Consider the following 17,300-nt stretch of genomic DNA (forward strand, 5'->3'; position numbering starts at 1 on the left):
TCCCTGGAGTTCATTGCATGATTTTGATCGCACGGCAGTGCCACACATTTAGTTGTTGAATGTCTCTCATAAATCTACTGAATCTATAAAAATGTCACACATACACAATCTGAAACATTAGCAGCTATACTCAAATGGGTGTAATTTTTGATATGTATATCATTCATTGCTTGCTTTTGTTCAGGAGAAAGTGTCACTCATAGTCATTGAAATGTCACTCATAATTACACTTAAATTATGAAAATGTCACACATCGTGCTCTGAAACCTTGGCAGCTATGTGTGTGTGTATTTAAATGTATCCTCTAAGTGTCGCACGCACTAATCATGCGTTCATACTCAGGAACACATGTCTCCTATTAAAACTGCAACACCTTTTTGGCATCTTAGAAATGCATAAATGAGCATATAAAATGACGGAATGACGCACCATTTGTTATCTGCGTGCAAGGGAACGTGCGCAGAAGGAGTAAGAAATATTTGGAAAATTTTAATATAGCGCAACAGAGCATGGATTTTATTCGGCAAAAAAAGGCACTCTCTGCTAAATAAATGGTTCATAAGTGCCACAACCCACTAAGCCTGACCTCATAAGCAAAGCGGAGCGCAGAACCAACGCTCACTGATATAAATTATTGATGTCGGTGTGTTGGCTAAGGATTAGTGTAGGACGCATTCTGTAAGTCTGCTTTATTATCTTATATACAATAAAAAGTCCCCAAAGTAACTGCCATGTTGACGGAAAAATTTTAATATATGAAAGTTGAGGGTGCAAAATATATTTTGCGCGTCAGGCAAAGTGATATTCGTTTTTAACATTCACTCCACTGCCAATGAGTCAAGACTGGTAACTTGTAAGGGCAATCTTGTCCGTTCTGCCTGTGAGAACGTAGGCAGCAGTTTCATATTGTTTTGCTGCCAGTGCACGAATGTAAAGCACATTTAATAAGTTTATTTTAGTCACTTTCTGAAGAGCCAAGAACTGTGAGGGGTAAACCATGGGGGGTTGGGGGGAGAAGGCGACGAGGAAAGGGTTAAAAGAGCTGCAGGAGGGGGAAAGGGGTGCAGGCGGAGGGGGAGGGATGGTGCAGGCAGAGAGGGAGAGGGTGCAGGCGGAGGGGAGAGATGGTGCAGGCAGAGGGTGAGATGGTGCAGGCAGAGGGTGAGATGGTGCAGAACGAGGATGAGATGGTGCAGGCAGAGGGAAAGATGATGCAGGCAGAGGGGAGATGGGGCAGGCAGAGGGGGAGATGGTGCAGGCAAAGGGTGAGATGGTGCAGGCAGAGGGAGGGATGGTGCAGGCAGAGGGTGAGATGGTGCAGACAGAGGTGAGATGGTGCAGGCAGAGGGGTAGATGGTGCAGGCAGAGGGAGAGATGGTGCAGGCAGAGAGGGAGATGGTGCAGGCAGAGGCGAGATGGTGTAGACAGAGGGAGAGATGGTACAGGCGGAGGGTAGATGGTGCAGGCGGAGGGGAGATGGTGCAGGCAGAGGGCGAGATGGTGCAGGCAGCAGGGAGATGGTGCAGGCAGAGGGAGAGATGGCGCAGGCAGACGGAGAGATGGCGCAGGCAGAGGGAGAGATGTTGGAGGCAGAGGGAGCGATGGTGCAGGCAGAGGGAGAGATGGTGCAGGTGGAGGGGAGATGGTTCAGGCAGAGGGAGAGATGGTGCAGGCAGAGGGTGAGATGGTGCAGGCGGAGGGAGAGATGGTGCAGGCAGGGGGTGAGATGGTGCAGGCAGAGGGTGCGATGGTCCATCCGGTAAGTTGTGAGGGGGTGACACCATGAGTTACCCGCACCGGGTGACACCAACCCTAGTGACGCCACTGCCGACATCCACTAAAACATGGATTTGGCAATTCTTCCCGGTAGGCTGGCTTTGATGAAATTCACTGCGGACCTATAAAATCGCCTAGTTTCTCGATAGAGCGCTTGAGCGCCACTTGGTGGCTGCTACATGTACATGCAGGCTGTCTGTAAAAGGAGTAAGAACGTAGTGAAATGTGATGTCATCTGTGGCTTGACTGGTATGGGAATTATCTGAAGGTGTGTTTGCCTATCTGTCTTCGATGACTCGACATGTGCTTGGCCAGCTGCCTGCTCATCCATGGGTCACTTGATTTGCAGATCTGCTGCGAAGCTGTTAAATAAGATAGTTAGACAGTTAGTCAGTCTGGCGAGACAGACTTGGAGTAGCCTGAGAAGTTTTTCACTTGAGAACGAGTTTGCCGTTTGGATTTCATTCAAAGTGCAGCTTATTGTGCTTTCTTCTCTTTGTTTTGTCTGCTTCTCACAGTTTGGAAGAGCCATTCGAACTTGCTTGTTCCTTTCCAAGTTTTGAATCTTCCTTGCCAAGACATGGCCATGCGAAAGATGAATCTTCCTCCACAAGCCCCTAATACGGCAAGACTTCCTTGTATGGCTGGTCGGGTAAGTTACTCTGCTATTTCTCTGCAGAAGAAAACATTTACGGGGCCATTTATTCGTGTGCAGGTGGCACAGCAAATTGCCCTCCTTGCACCAAGGGACGAGGGTAATAACCTTCGCTGCCCTGGCGAACTCCCATCTGCCACATTTGCAGATTTACGCCTACAAGGACGAGATCATTATACCTGTAGAGGATCTGCTTCCACCATGGTTCCTTTTGAAGGCACAGAAAGTTTGGTTAGCAGCCGCCATATTTCATACAGCTTCTCAGCATATTTTGTTGATTTTGTGATAGGTAAGAATGTCATTCCAAGTTTTAAACCAAATGTACCGTCATGCCCAATGCACAAAGCAGCACACATGCAAAGAGAAATAACAAGGAGAAATAAAGATATGTCATCTCATTATGTCAGCCTAAGGCAGGCGCTCCATTTTGGAACAAAACAAGTGTATAAGACTTTGCAGATATAGGTTTGCATCAAGTTCCATGTGTGGGTGCACAGGAATGCCCATGCATAAACAATGGAATGAATAGGACACTTTACATCTCATGCGTTGTAAACACATGCGATTACAACGTGATCATTACAACAGCCGCGTCGTTACATAGCAGTACATTACAACACAAGTCTTTACATCGACTTGATGTAGGGGGCATGGTGGATTTAGGAATAGTATATTTTACTATTCCAACTCCAGTGTGTGCCACAGTAGGGAAGGGGTTGGAATAGTAAATTATACTATACCTTATGTTAGCACGCCCCTTACAGCAAGTCGATGTAACGACTCGTGTTGTAATGTACTGCAACGTAACTACGCAGTCGTTGTAACAGCTGCGTTGTAATTGCATGCGTTGTAATGCATGCAATGTAATGGTTGTTTTTCCAATGGAATGCCTACCTTACGTTAAGTAAGGCAAGACAGAGGTACCCACTGAACAATGATTATTGCTGTATTTTATAATGCAAACCACAGCCAAAGGGCACATGACACACTTGCTATGCTACTGACCAGCAGGTATCCTTCACACCTCTCATCCCACCAGACTTGACCCATTCCCCATGTTACGCGGGTTGGAGATAAACTCCATAATCGTACTAGGTAGACACGATTTCCAAGTCACACACATACCTCATGCCTTCAAACTGGACACAATCTCCATGTGCCCGCCCGCTGCACATAAACTCCATACCAATGTAAGCCTCACGGTAACTCCATAGCCCTGCCATATGAATGTAGGCCTCACGCACATATCATATCCCTGCATGCAGCACACAAACTCCTGGTGCAGGCTGCACACAAACCCTTTGGCCCTTATTCACAAACTGCACTTTTGAGTAAGTTTACTATTTTTTGTTATTTCACTTTTATCGTAATTCCAGCACTGCACATTGCCAACCAATGATACTGCAACACCCTTCCATAGGAAATATTAGAGGAAGGGACTTAAAATAAAACTCATCAGGAAATAATGTTAAATTGAATATTTGTTTTAAATAATTAAAATATAAAAAAAATATAAATACATGTAAAAATAGAATGTATTTACTATGTAATTATAAAATATTTGCTATATACACACTTTTGGTGGCGATCGAGCAGCATTTCATTAGCACACATCCTACAATTCCGAAATGAGTAGAGGCAGACCTTCCTTAACAGGAAAGAACTAAGATTCCATTAATGGCATATGGAGTTACAACAAAGTCGGTCTGCTACTGGAAGGTTGTTATAATTTTCTTTCTTTGTCATATACCTCCCTAATTCACAGCAAAGAGGGAATTGTATGGTCCTGAAGAAAGCTTGCACATAAGGTTATGAAGGGCAGAAACATGTTGACCATAAATAATATGTTGAATTAACCCCCATTCCTTTTAATACTACCTATTAGGAACCCAAATAAAGTTCACCCGTATCTCCACTGATATGGTAGTTATAGCATCACTCCTGACACCCCTCAGCATCATGAGCCATTACCTCCTCGTCCGTCTTCCTCGCCACAGTATTAACATGTGAGCCTCCGGCTCCCACAGAAACTCCAAGCAAACTTTAGCGTTCTAGTCTCCCTCTCCCTCCTCCAAGATGGCCCCCAGTGGCTACAGCCAATCCCAAAAAGGGATACAGAAAACAGCCTAACAACCTGTTTTTTGATTTCTGCACTACTCCGCGTGCTGTCTGTCTGATGTACAGGTGAGTGGGTGCTGGGGCCTTGCTGGAGCAGCCCCTTATGGCCTTCGGTACCTGGAAGGGGGGAAGTTAGTGTTGTTGTGTGTTTTTACTTTACTGTTTTTTAAAAGTTGTGTTTCCCCCCCTTCTTCTGCCTGCACGCTCTGTGTCCTGCTCTAGCGGACTTTGGGAGTGTTTGTGAGTGCTGGGTCACTTTGGGCCTCACTCCGTGTGGGCGCGCCTAGGGTCCTGCTGAGACGGATCGTTTGCTGGGTAAGCTCTTTTTCCCGACCGCGCGTCCTGCTTAGCGGACGTGGCGCTGCCGGGTGCGATTTACTGTGGGAGCCGGAGGCTCCCGGTGACACGCGCTTACCTTTCTGCCGCCTCTGTTGTTCGGGGGCTACGGGAGGCGCGACTTGGCTTCTCATGCTGTTCTCTGTACACGGTGGGTCCGGGCATTCTTTACTGTGTGCACGCGGGACGTCCTACGCTTTTATGCTCTATTGTGGGCGTGCAGTGGGAGGTTTATGTTGGTTGCCTAGCAACCTCCGGCCTTTTTTTACCAGGCGTGTTTTCAGTGTATTGCCTGTGTTTTTCACTCGTGTGTGGCTGTCATGGAGGGTGGTTCATCCGATATGGCTACTCCTGGTTCCTTGGATTTGTCTTCTGGTTCTGGGGTGAGGATTCCTTCTATGGAATTATTACAAAAGATGATTAATTCTGCTGTGGCTGCTGCTTTGCAGGATAAGGTGACTGTTCCTCCTACTAAAAAGGTGAGGGCTGATGACGCTCCTGATCTTGACTCTGAGACGGAGGAGGATGTTGACGTCAAGGGACGTTTTGTGTAGGGTGCCGACCTTAAGGTGGTGCTTGGTCACATTCTCAAGAATTTGGTTTTTCCTGATTCTGTTGTGACTCTCGAGGATGATTTGTTCTCTCAATATCAGCGTCCTGAGCCTGATTCTTTGCCCCTTCATTCTTCTGTTTTGAAAGTTTTGGAAACGGAGTGGAAGGATGTGGACAAGGGCTCTTTTCCGCGTTTTTTGAATAAACGCTATCCTCTGCAGGACTTTTCCGTGAAGTTTCCTTCCTCCGTTAAGGTCGATTCCTTGATGGCCAGTATGTCATCTCATGGGACTGTTGTTTCTGAGGATTCCTCTCCTGCTGACCCTGTGGATCGTAAGGTGGATGGTGCGGTGAAGCTCACTTTTGTGGCTGCTAATTTTTCCATCCGGGCTGCGGCCTATACTTCTTCCGCAATCCAGTCTTTGCTTAAGGATTTTCAGTCATTGGCTGAATTGTTGGACCAGGGGGAGGATGTATCTTCTACTTTGGCGATGATGGAACAACAGGTTCTGCTGCTTTCTGATGTTTCTTTTGATTCATTTGGGGCGGCTGCTTTTGCGGCTGGGTCTTCTGTCGCTGCTAGAAGGCAGTTATAGCTCCGCTCCTGGAAGGCTGATGCTACACAGAAGGGTCTGCTGATGAAGATCCCTTTTTCTGGTATTAAGCTGTTTGGTTCCCCGTTGGAGGATACGGTGAAGAAGACGGCGGAGGACCGTAAGCTGCTTGCTCCTGGTCGCTTCCGTGCTTTTGGTTCCCAGTGGGCTTTTGGTCCTTCAAGGAGGGGCCGTGCTGGTCAGCCCTTTCGTGGGAGGGGGCGTGGCCGGGGTGCTCCTTCCTTTGACAAGTCCCAGTTCTCCGGTGCTTCGGCCTCCACCTCTCCGGCTTCAAAATCATGACTGGATTGCTCCTGGTGTGGGTCCGGTTGGGGGTCGCCTCAGGTCCTTCCTGGACTCTTGGCGCAAGACTGTGTCGGATCAGTGGGTGCTTCAGGTGATTTCCGAGGGTTTGCATCTTGGATTTACCCAGACTCCCCCAGATTGTTTCAGATCCACTCCTTGTCTCAGGGACGCTCTGAAGAAGGTGGCGCTTTTGGAAGGCATCGAGTCCCTTATTGTGAAAAAGGCAGTAATTCCCATGCCCGGTGATCAGTTGGGGTTGGGCGTTTATTCCATTCTCTTCCTGGTGTCAAAACGCACAGGGGATCTCAGACCTGTGATGGATTTGAAGTGGGTGAATACTTTCATTGGTCATCAAAAGTTCAAAATGGTTTCGCTCCAGGTGATCCTTCCTCTGGTGTCTCAGGGGGATTTTCTAGCCTTAATAGACTTGAGGGATGCTTATCTACATGTGCCTGTTCACCCCCACTCTCTGAAGTTTCTGCGGTTCTGCGTCCTGGGTCGCCACTATCAGTCCAGGTATTGCCTTTTGGGCTCTGCTCTTCGCCTAGGGTTTTTACTAAGGTTCTGGCTCCTCTTATTGGCCATTTACATGGGGAGGGCATTAGTGTTTTTCCTTATCTAGACAATATTTTGATTTCTGCTTCTTCTCCTTCTAAGGCGGAGTTGCATGTCCGGAGGGTGTGCCATGTACTGGAGCATCACGGATTCCTGGTGAATGTTCCGAAGTCCTCCCTGGTTCCTGCACAGGAATTGACTTCCATTGGGGCTCTATTCAGGACTCAGTTGGGGATGGTGTTCTTGCCCCCTGCTCGGATTCTGTCCCTGATGTCTGCTGTTCGTTCCCTGTTTTTGGGGCCTTCTCATCCTGTGAGCCTGTGGTTGAGAGTTCAGGGTCTGACGTCAGCGTCTTTGTTGACGGTACCGTGGGCTCGCCTTCACATGTTCCCGGTGGTGTCCCACATTTTGTTGCATTGGGACCCCTGTTAACTGGATATGGATGTTTTGATCCCTGTGTCCTCCGAGGTTTGGGTGGTCCTGGGTTGGTGGATGGACGAGGTTCATCTGTCTCGGGTCGCCCGTTTCTGGTTGTTCCAACTCGGATTCTCACTACAGATGCCAGTCTCCTGGGTTGGGGTGCTACTCTGGGGGATTCGATGACCCAAGGGGTCTGGTCTCACTCGGTGATGTCATGTTCTTCCAACTACAAAGAGCTGAAGGCGGTTTTTTTGGGTCTGTTGACCTTCTTGGATCTTCTTCGGGGTCACCATGTGCAGGCCCGGACGGACAATCAAGTGGTAATGTCTTATGTCAACCGTCAGGGGGGTTTCAGGGGTCTTTCCCTCTGTTGCCTCAGTTGTCGGATTTGTTCTTGGGCGGAGTTGCACCTGGCGTTCATGCCTGTGATTTACCTGCCTGGTCGGGAGAACACGGTGGCGGACTGTCTGAGCCGGGTGTTTCCATCCATGGGGTCTTTGTCCCTGACGCCCTTGATGTTCGGGAGGTTGAGGCGGATGTTTGGGTCTCCGATTGTAGACCTCTTTGCTTCCCAGTCCAATGCCAAGGTCCGCTGCTTTTGCACAATTATGCCTTGCCTGGATGCTTGGAGAGTGGATTCTCTGTCGTTCCCTTGGCCGAGGGGCCTCTTGTATGCCTTTCCTCTTGTTCCCCTGATTCCGGCGGTATTGCAGAAGATCAAGAGGGAGGGGTCCTTTGTTCTTCTGATTGTTCCGGGGTGGTGTCGTCGCCCTTGGTATCCCCTGTTGTTGGAATTGGCTGCGACACCGGGGTGGACCTTGCCATTCGTGCCTTACCCTCTGTTGGGCCCTCTACTTCCTCTGCCTGTGTTCCGGTCCCTGGGTCTGCGGGCGTGGCTCTTGAGAGGGATTTGCTGATCCGTGGAGGTTGTTCGTTGGCTGTTGCTGGTGTTATTCAGCAGTCCCGGGGGCCTTCTACGCTGAAATCCTATACTAAGCATTGGGATAACTTTTCTTCTTGGTGTGTTTGTCGCGATCTGTCAGTGGCTTCTTTGGACCCGGCTCGCATTCTTGATTTTCCGAATGATGGTTTTGAGTTGGGTTTGGCCATTTCTACACTTCGTGAGCAGTGTATCAGGCCTTTCATGTCCTTCCTTTGGTTTAGGTGGCTCCTTTGGTGGCAAGGCTTTTTAAGTCTCTGTCTTTCCAGCATCCCCGTCCTATCCTGTGTCCTCCTCCTTGGAACCTTCCTTTGGTATTACGTTCCTTGCAATCGGCTCCTTTCGAGCCTTTGGAGTCGATTGACTTGAAGTTTATTACGCTTAAGGTCGTCTTTCTTGTGGCTATTGCTTCTGCCAGGTGTATTGGGGAGCTGGGGGCTTTCCTGCCGTCTGCTCGTTTTTTGGTTATTTTGTTGGATCGTGTGGTCTTGCGACCTCATCCTATGTTTGTGCCGAAGGTTGATTCCTTCTTTCATCGGTCTGCGGAGGTGGTCCTTCCTGTTCTGTGCCCTGATCCCTCCTTGGCTGAGGAGTGTCTTTTGCATCTGTTGGATGTTCGGCGTGCCTTGTTGGTATATTTGTCAATCACGTCTTCCTTCTGTAAGGTGGACAATTTATTTGTCAATTTTGGTTTGTCCCGTCAAGGCTTGAAACCTGCCCTTTCCACGGTCAGTCGTTGTATTGAGGAGACTATTTTGTTGGCATATGGTTCGGTTTCCGAGGTTCCTTCCCTTCCTGTTCAGGGCCGTTCCACCAGGTCTGTGGCTGTCTCTTGGGCGGCGTTTAAAGGGTTCTCCATGGAGGATGTTTGTCGGGCTGCCACTTGGTCGTCCCCTCATACCTTCATGTCCCATTACCGCCTACAGGTTGGGGGTGGGGGCTCTGTTTCCTTTGCCTCTTCTATGCTGACTGATGGTGTTCCTTGAGGGGATTTATTTCTTTATCTGCCTCTCGTTTAATAAACATATGGTTTTGCTGCCTTCATCTTGTGTGCTGTTTTCCTTGCATGAAGCTGCTATGCTTTGGTATCGGCTCACGTGTTAATACTGTGGCGAGGAAGACGGACGAGGAGGTAATGCACTGGTTACTTACCGGTAATCTTCATTACTCTGAGTCCTTGTCTTCCTCGCCACAGTATAGTTTCCCTTCCCTCCCGGCCCTCTTGATGGCTTCATGTCTGCGGCTTGGTTTTCAGGTTGTTAGGCTGTTTTCTGTATCCCTTTATGGGATTGGCTGTAGCCACTGGGGGCCATCTTGGAGGAGGGAGAGGGAGACTAGAACGCTAAAGTTTGCTTGGAGTTTCTGTGGGAGCCGGAGGCTCACGTGTTAATACTGTGGCGAGGAAGACAAGGACTCGGAGTAATTAAGATTACCGGAAAGTAACCGGGGCATTATACGGGTACCCTGATTCTTAATGGCTGTTAAAAAACCCTCCACAGCTCCCTATTTGAGGTCGTAGGTCAGACTTGGATCTATTTGATGATGAAGCATGCCACTGTCATGGTGGGTGAGAGCTTCCGTCCTGTTGCTAGGAATCCCTATTATCTCATTTATTTTGTATATGGTCCAGGGGGTTTTCTGTGTATGATTCATATAGGGTACATCTCCTGTGACCTTACAGCCTCCAAAATATATTTCCCCTTTTGTGTATTGAAATACTAGCTATTCATTAGTAAAGGATGCAATCTTAGCAGCAGACTCACTTTCCACCACTACCCCCAGCAAGTTCAAACCGGTTGAGTTGTGCAAGTTGCTCACACACCTCCGAGTCAGAGGCGTATTCCTATATGCTACCACCCTCCTACAGGCTTGACACAAACTCATGGCCTCCCGCAGGCTGGACGGTGCTGTGTGTCATTATTGCTGCCAGAAAAGCAGACACGTGTCAGCATCTATAAAAGGCCCTGTTTAATGCTTCCATTTTTGGTATGGAAAGGGAAAATCAGTTGCTTGGAAAATTATGTATTTTTATCTTATTCGTTTATTTTGGAGCCTTGATGTTCTAACTGTAAGAAGCTGACAGACACATACATGCATTTAGAGGCCATGTTTGAGATGCCACCTCTGCCAGACAGTGGAAAGCCGCGGAACACAGCATAACAGTCAGGGTTGGATTGGGATTTAAAATCGGCCCGGGCACGCAAAAAAAAAATCGGCCCACATTTGAATAATGCCTTTCCTTAAATGACTGCTTCGGCGTAATCTTCTAATCATGTAATCCTATGAAAAAAAAAGAAAAGCGGCTTGGGGGGTGGGGGGGGCGGGGTGCCGGCGGTTCGGGGAGAGAATGGGGGTAAAAAATAATTTACACGTTAGTTTACACTGCTGAAATACAACTGGAAACAAGTGAGGTGAGGCCACTTCTGCTCAGGCCCCCTGCCCCCACTCAGTATGCACCCGTTAATGGGCCGGCCCAGCAAGAGAAAGCGAGTCATACCTCTGTCTATTGGTAAACAGGAGGTAACGAGCGCCCATCTGCCTATAGAAAGGCCACCCAGACACCCACTAGGCCGCTGGCTATTCGAACAATAGAGACAGCGCCCAAATCGGCCCCAGACTGCTCAAAAAAGCCGCCCACAGCAGGGACTCGGACACCGGCCCCTCGGGCAGCCCCCGAATGCCCGCGTTACCAATCCGACCCTGAACAGTCCATCCTAATATTAAACACCACTGGCAAACCCAATAGGCATCGCCTTTGGGACCTATTTGGTAGCCAATGTTTTTAGCGATGCTGTGCACCATCGTCAAGGCTTGGTAGCATGGCTAAGGAGGAATATAAAAAAAAAATCCTCTGACGTGGCTGGCTGGTTCATATTGTAGGTGCGGGCATCTTGCATGCATGTGCATACAAAATTACGCAGGTGCTTTTTGTGCCATTTATTTACGAGTTGCAATGATCGGTAGATAAAAAGAAAAAAAAGCAGAAAAGCATTTCTTTTTTTTAATGCAGATGGGAGGGAAGGAACACAGTGGGGCAGGTAGAATCAACACGGGGAAATGGGCGGAAGCAACACACGGGACATGGGCTGGAAGCCAAAAGTACATGGGTTGGGGGAGCAAACAACACGCATCAAGAGGAACGTGGAGGGCGGGGCAAGAAAAGCAAACAAGTGAGAGTGAGAGCAAGGTGGAGCTAGAAGGGAAAAGCATGCAGGTTAGAAAGCAATACTGAGTGGAGAAACACGCACGGATGAGCACATCACAGAGGTGTAAGGGGAGAAGCACACAGATGAGGGACAACAACCAATGTGTATCGTAGTGTGGAATTGAGTTACCCGAGAGAGACAGCTAGAAAACACATGCACAATCATTGAGTGCTTAACCAAAAAGAGAAATATAGTGCCTGGAAGTATGCGTTGGAAGGGCACAAGTAATGGTGCTGGGGAAACCGATAATATAAAATCCCATGTGTGCGGGAATGATGAGTCTTACCCTCAAACTTCCCAACATTGGATGTCAGGTGGAGCTAATGCAGTTCCTGGTACCCTGGAGGGAGGAGCCAATTCCAACATGGCTGCACAGAGCTTCAGCTCCGTGGAAACCTCGCGCACAACATCCTAAAGCGGCCCTCCATGCTCCACTAAATTATCTGTAAGGGCCAAATGCCAAAATCGGACGATCTGGAGCGTCTGCCACTGGGGCCGCCGATACTTTCAGGGGCTGCTCTGCTGTGATATCGGCAATATCCACCCCTGGCGATAACACCTCAAGATGGCGCCTGAGGTGAAACTGAGGTAGAAGTGGGGGGGCCGCGGTGAAACGGACCCACTTTATGAGGTAACAATGCGGGGGCCGCGACATCAGGAGCGGGCCCCCTGCTGCCCTTTCATCTTCCCTGGCGGGCGCCCGCAGCTGCTGCAGCCCGTGATCGCCGGATCTGCAGCCTCCATCCGCCTGTGTGGCCCGACCGCAGTGTGTGGATGGGGGCCCGTGGCACAGCGGAAGGGCGGGACAGGTTACACGACCGGGAGAGGATTTTAATTACAGCGCTCACCCCCTACATATGACGAAGCCGCTAACGCCCCCCTGGGAGAGCCAAGATAAGCATCAGCTTTTTGTCGAGCATGAAAGCTGGGTAGAGACCTGGGGATTTGTTTTAACACCCCTCCAGCTAATGACACGGGTGGACTGACTGTGGTGCCCAGTACAGGAGCGTGTGGCATTTAGACCAGGGATCATGTGTGTGCAGCAGTGGTGAAAGGAGCTTCAAATACAGAAGATGCTCCTCCTTTTGACTGTCTGGCTCCTTTCCCCCTCTTGTTCTTCCTCCGCTGGGTCGGCTCCCTGGTTTGCTTTGGACTTGGCCCTCATAACTTTTGGACTGGAACTAGTGTGCGCCCTCCCATTTTGGGACCCTCTCCTGTTGTCGCTCTTGCCCTGGGTGCATCTTGCCATGTTGAGATGGTTTCCATCGATGCCCACGACCTGGGTCCACCATTTTGTTGATTCTTGTCCTTTCCTTTGGTCCCTTGGATTCCATCCTGCTGACCTTCAGACATTTCTCTTACGCTGGGCTGCCTTATCTCTTTTTCCCCCTCAGGTCCCCCTCTCTCCTCTCACCAATCTCAGCCTCCAACTCTTCTCCCCCACATATCGCTCTCTACCCCTTTTTATTTGAATTTTTATTTTTTTATTTTTTCTTATTTCTCTTTTCACTCTGTAAATATGTGATATATACTTGTCCAAGCCGAATCGCTGGTAAAATGGAATCCTGAGAAAATCTACTATTTGTATATATATGTATATAGAGATAACTCTAACCACTAGTATATGTAGTAGACCTTTGTACTCACTATCATTCCAATGTGATTCTTAGAGTTTATCCATTTGTATCTCTTCCTTGAGTGACTTTACAACTTGTACATTTGCAATTTTTTCTATTTGTATCTCTTCCCTGCGTGACTTTACAACTTGTACATTTGCAATTTTTTTTCCTGTTTGTATCTTTTATGTAACTCATGTAATCCTAAGTCCTTATGTATCGCAACTGGTCCTTTTGTAAAGCACTCTGACAACTTCGGGTAATGTTCGCACTATGGAAAATTGCATTAAATAAATAAATAAATAAAAAGTCTAGGAGAGCATGGTTTAGGTCCAGGAGGGCGAGATACAATCCAGAGTTTCAAAATAAACACTAACTGAATAAGTGAGTTCAATTTACATTAATTGTAAGCAAACTTATTTGATCCAAACCCATAAATTCAAACTTGGATGTGCCTTTTTTGGACACTGTATGGACACACGTGTAACAGTTCCTCATGTAAGGAATGAGAATCATGAGAGGCAATTCCTAATACTGGAAATAGGACCCAGATGTGGCACATGCTGTAAAAGACACAGGTTCGGCTCCCCTGGGTGAGTGGTGAAAGATGATGAGCTGTATGTTATGTATGGCGGTGTCCAGTGTTTTGTTAAATAGGGGAAACACAACATCACTATAACCAAGAGCAGAGGCATTCAAACTGTGAGTGCAGCCCCTGGGGGGTCGTGGCTATGTTCCCAGGGGAGCAAACTGTGGCACGCACCCCACTGGGTGTCCGTGACCGTGTTCCCAGGGGGGCGTAAATTCCTCAGTAAGCACTTGCAAAATTAAGGTGGCCTGGAAGTGTGACCTTGTTTATTTGTCCCCGGTTCCAGACCCTCTTCCTTTAGTGGTGTTAATTGCATGTAAAAACATGGGAACATTAATCCTAAATGCACTGGAGGCAGGTGTCAGTGAGTGTGGTAGCAGGCAAGAGACATGGTTAAAAAGAACAAAATATTGTGTAGCTGTTTTGTTGTGTTTTTTCACCTTCAGGTAAACGCTTTTAAAATAACCAGTAACCATACAATGAAAAATAAATGCAAATTAAATGAATCAGTGGGAAATGCATTCTTCTACATTATGAAACCTTAGGTTGGTTAATGTGATCACTGCAGGTGTCTATGTGACCAAAAAAATCACAGAATTAAATCTTGTTTGGTGCATATGGAACAGTGCCTTGTGTATTTACATTGTTCCCAGTTCACATTCTGTGATTGAAAGCACAGTGAATATGTGTCATTATTTTGAAATTGTATGACGCACTTTATAAGACAAAGGCCCAGATGTAGGTAAATCTGATTTACCGAATCTAGAATACCGAATTTTACCGATTCGGTATTCTAGATTCGGTAAATCAGATGTAGGTAAAAATTCGGTAATTTTTACCCAATCTGTATGATTCTGTAATTACCGAATCGATATTTACCGATTCGGTAATTGCCATTGATGTCAATTACCGAATCGGAAAATACCGATTCGGTAAAATTACCGATTTTGCAAGGGTGACAGGGTGTCACTTTGACACCCTGTTGCACCCCTGATTTTGGCTTGTGTGCCATGTGACACACATACATGCCCTTAAGGCATGTATGTGTGCCACATGGCACAGGTGTACATGCACAAATGTGCATGTACACAGGTATTGGTTATTTACCATGCAATAGAATTACATGGTAAATCACAAATCGGTATTGGCCTGTGACACTGTTTTCAGTGCCACCTACATCTGGATTTACCGATTTGGTATATTTACCGATTCGGTATTTTACAGAATCGGTAAATTTACCGAATCGGTAAATTTACAGATTCTGTATATTTGAAGGCCCCTACATCTCCATTTGCAAATGCCGGTCAGTAACGGCCGAAATCGGCCGTTACCGACCGGTCTTTGCCGAACTACATCTGGCCCACAATGATTTAGGGTCATATTTACTATTCTTTCACTCAGCACGGTGCAGCAAGGGAACTTCTTGAGCCATGTTGTGTGAAAGTGGGAGAACAGAAATGCTTCATATTTACAAAGTTATGGAGCATTTCTGCTCCTTCTTACACTGGTGCACTATGTGCTACCTAGTGCCAACCCATGCACCCAAAGCATAAACCCATGTCCCACAGCGCAAGGGTGCCGGCCTTACAGGCATGATTGTTTTTGTTCAGGACAGGATACCTTCCAGCACAAAAAAAATCCAAGAGACATAATAATCTTTCTATGAGTACTGCATGATGCAGCGCACCAGGAAAGGGGAAATAGCAAGGATAACGATATTTCTCCTCATTATGCCTCACTGGGGAAGGCGTAGCATTTGAACACATTCCCAGGTTTAACCCCTTCCATGCTGCTGCGATTTCGCGGCAGCGCAGCACTTCCAGAAAACACGGGCGGGGCCGCGTCGGCAATTGGCCGACGGCAGCACTGGGGAGGTGGTGCTGCTGTCGGGCCAATGGCCGACGGCAGCATGGCAGGGGTTAAAAGTGTTTGCAAATCTGTGAATGCGTCAAAATCCATGGGTCGATGCATGGGAGCCTTTGTTTGCAGGCCATGGAACCCCTTCTAAATGCAAGGTAACGCAAGGCAACGCTCATTACTTTGTATTTACTAAACCATGCAAAGCCACACAAAGTGGATTTGTATGGCTTAGTAAATGCCAAAATAGATTTTGTGTCCGGTTGCGCCACAAAAGTGACGCAACCCGATGCAAAACCATAGTAAATCTGCCAGTTTATGTTTAAGATAAAACATGCTTTCAAAATAGATATTATAGTAATACATATCAGACTGTACCTAGTACCACCATTTGTATAAGTGTTAATTAAAAAGACACATTGCATAACTCAGTTGATAACATTCTCATATTAACTCTCGGAAAGACTTAATATTTGTCAGGGTGAAGCTTCAAGTAACTCCATCAATTAAAACCCATACTGGCTCCCCAGTAGCCTTTAGATTTGCTGAAGAACCAGTAGTACACATTTACCCTTCTTTCAAGTGCAAGGCACCCTGGTGAGAAGGCCTGATTCTTCTTTAGCTCTCTGTCACTCCCTAAGCATCAGACCACAGGAGAACTGGTCTTCCACCTTCACTTAAGCAAGAAGTTCCTGAAGGTTCACATTAAACATTCAGGATGGGGCAGTAGTTTTTTAACAAAAAATATGGGAACCGTGTAGCATTGGAGCAGGGTACACCTTTGCTGCAAGGAAGGGTCAACTTGTGGGAGCTAATAGTTTGTTTGAAAGGGACAGAGAGCCTGCTTCAAGACTGGAGTGATGGCCAGGAATGGTGGGGAAGAGGTAGAAGAGGCATAGAATTCAAGCTGCTGCTCAGGCCTGCAGCTATCTCTAGTGCAGCAGGTGCAGTTGCTTTGGGGTCCAGGAGTGTGAGGGGCACAAAACACCCAAATTATGTGAAGCATTGTTTGTTGATAAATTTCTGTTTTTCTTTTTTGCCTTTACTTTTTTATAAATCTCATATTTAGTGTGAAATATGAACTACAGAATAAATGCTACTTAAATGATCTCATAATAAGTCCCACCTTGTGCGCTCAGACTCGCTCCCCCCTCTACCCCAATCCTTGTCATAAAGTTTTGAAGGGGAACCCGACTTCCAAACATTTCGGTTAGGGCGCTCTGAACAAAAATGTTTGAAGAACTCTGCCATAGGGCCTCCACCTGATTTACACTGTCCAATTATTACTATATTATATAAATGGGTACCATTTTGTGCAGGGACATAGGTTTAAGCACTGTGAACACTACTACACCACTGTGTCCATGTATTCTAATTAATTACTGTCCACATGTTTGATCCAATTGGACTCATTATCTCTGTTGCCACTGTAGATCTTCAATGTTTTTGTCCATGTTCAGCTGCAGAGCATGACGGCCTCTGCTGGACTTGGGGTGTATTTAAAGTGTACCCTTCCCATATTTGCTCCGTTGATTTTCTGATACACATACATGTAGCTATCTGTGACCTCCCTCTTTTCTCTGCACTGGTGCTTTAAAAAATTTGCAGAGGCTCCATTTGCGTAGTCCATGCTGTCTTCCAGAGATTGCACAGGATGTTGACCAGTTGCCTTCGTCACGGCCTCCTAGAGTGTGAGAGCAACATGTATAGATGCAGCCTGGAATGTTTAGTTGGACCCTGTTGGTCAGCCTGACTTTGTGGTGACCTGTTTCGCCCTCACT

This window comes from Lissotriton vulgaris, chromosome 9, assembly GCF_964263255.1.
Source record: "Lissotriton vulgaris chromosome 9, aLisVul1.2, whole genome shotgun sequence".
NCBI lineage: Eukaryota > Metazoa > Chordata > Amphibia > Caudata > Salamandridae > Lissotriton > Lissotriton vulgaris.